Here is a 2,461-nt window from a genome sequence, read left to right on the forward strand (position 1 = left end):
TACGTTCATACTCATAAGAGCTAATACCTACACCAGGACTAGAACAACACCTGGTACATAAGTGAGTAATAGGAGCTAGCTTTTTTTTTTTTTTTTTTTTTTTTGCTTTTGTTAAGTAATAAATTATTGTGACCTTGAATAAGAACCCATTTCATGAAGTTCCCTTGAAGAGAACATGAAATAAAATCCCATGAAGATTTTATTTATTTGTCAGAGAGAGAGAGAGAGAGAGAACGCACACAGGCAGGGGGAGCAGGAGAGGGAGAAGCAGGCTCCCCGCTGAGCAGGCAGCCCGATGCAGGACTCAATCCCAGGACCCCAGGTTCATGACCTGAGCCAAAGGCAGGCACTTAACCGACTGAGCCACCCAGGCATCCCCTATTTCATGAAATTCTTAAAAGGCCCTATGATAGAACAGCACTTCTGAAGAGTGAATGGATGACGTATCTTTGGAAAAGCCCATATATACCATTTCTCTCAGCTTTTGATGAATACAGAATGGCAAAGCCTTCTAAACAGCCCTCCCCAGCAGCCGCTGGAGAGCAGCCATTCTGTATTGCCAGTAAAATGGAGAGCCACTGGCTTTAGCCATCAGCAAGCTAGGGTCACGAGAGCCACCCCCTGTAACAGTGGCCCAGGGTCAGACAGCTGGTCAGAGAGCCAGCACCCTCCCCTAAAAAGGGAGCTGAGGACCTTCCTTAAGGGAATGTCAGAGTTACCTTCCCACAACCACTGCGGGCACACTCTATCACAAAGAGAAAGGAGAACTGAGCCCTGCAATTCTATATCCTCTGGTAAGACAACAAAAATTTAAATTGGAAAAGGCTAAGACCAAATGCTCATGTTAGGAAATAAATTTAATAAAGTACCCACAAGACACCTAGCTTTGAACAATGTTATTTCATGGGGTACCATCCAAGATATCACAGTTCTAAAGTTTCCGCCAAGTACATTCATGCATTCTGAACACCCACACTGTAGCGAGCACTGGTCTTGATGCCGGGAAACAGAGTTCTCTAGAAAATGCCCACAGGCACAAACTTAACACGAACCATGGCCACGGGGCATCACAATTCCCTGTGAAGCATGGGCTCCATCCCGGTGGAGAGGTCAGCACAATGTGGGGGACTGATGAGAAGCTATAAAGGGGACACGGACAGGGAAGCAGCAACATCTAGAGCTAAGCAGGGAGCTCAGCCACCGAGGCAGAGGTGAGGCACTGCGTGTTAACGGTATGGCACGCCGGTTGGCAGTGGGGCGCCAATGATGGGGAGAAGAGCTTACTCCAGGCATGATTTAGACAGTGTCAGAATGGGACAGTAACTGAAGTCACAAGGACAGGAGGCCCTGGAACCCAGAACATCGACAAGAAAGGGCTGAGCAGAGGAACAGGTTACATGGAACTGGCAGAGCGCTGAGATGGGGAGCTGAGACTTCAGGTTAGACAGGACAGAATGAACACATGCTCTTCTGTGTTCTTTTCCGAAACATGCTAAAATTACAGCAAAGGAATAAAAGAGGCTTAAAATCCACCAAGACAAAGAAAGCGGAAGAAGGGAAAGTAATGGGTTTTAGGAGAGATGGAAAGCAGACAACCGGAACTGAGAGGAGTCAAGGAGGCTAAGCCTGAGCCTGCGGAGATTCCCTGATATTCGTGCTCAGAAGCCCCAAAACTGCCAGGGACGTCCCCACCCTGCAGGAGACAGGACGTGTACCCTCTGGAGGGGCCGAGCCAGGAGGGCTCTGGAGATGGTGGGTTGCGTGAAGGGTGGGGAAGAGGGCCAGAACCAAATCGGGACACACAGTGAAAGACCATGCACCTAAAGCCACTTCCCCAAGACACCCTCAAGAATACTGGCCATCAGGCTGGGACCAGAAGGCAAGGGTTTAAAGGAGCCTACTCTGGAAAAACTGGATGGCTTGAGTGACATCACACAGACGCTAATCACTAGACGCCCCAACAGAGAGGCTGGCTAGCCCATCAGCCCACAGCCAGCCTGTCAGGCAGCCCTGCGGCGGCTTTTTCTTGAACACCAAGAGGAGACAGCCAAGGGTCACCAGACATTTGAGGAAAGCCTCTCCACAAAGCACAGACCCAAACTGGAGGAAGGAGGAGGACGGACGATGAGGGGATACAGGGTGGGAAAACTCAAAGATGCTACTTCAACTGATATCCTCAGAAAGATATTGCTATTTTAGGGAGACTAGAACAGGATGCTCTTTTTAAGAAGCAGAGACTAAGAACAAGGTCCTAAATATTAAAGAGAATAACAGAAATAAACCGAAGAGAAAGACTGGACAACAAAGTCAAAGGAATCTTGAAGAAGCGGAATTCAAAGCAAAACAAAACAAAAACAAACCAATATGCCCAACGAGACAGGCAATTAGAAGACAACATAGTAACAGGATTAACCAGAAGGTCCAAACTCAAAGCACGGGAGTACCAGGAAGCTTATCGAAT

Source organism: Mustela erminea, chromosome 6, assembly GCF_009829155.1.
Source record: "Mustela erminea isolate mMusErm1 chromosome 6, mMusErm1.Pri, whole genome shotgun sequence".
In the NCBI taxonomy this organism is placed as follows: Eukaryota; Metazoa; Chordata; class Mammalia; order Carnivora; family Mustelidae; genus Mustela; species Mustela erminea.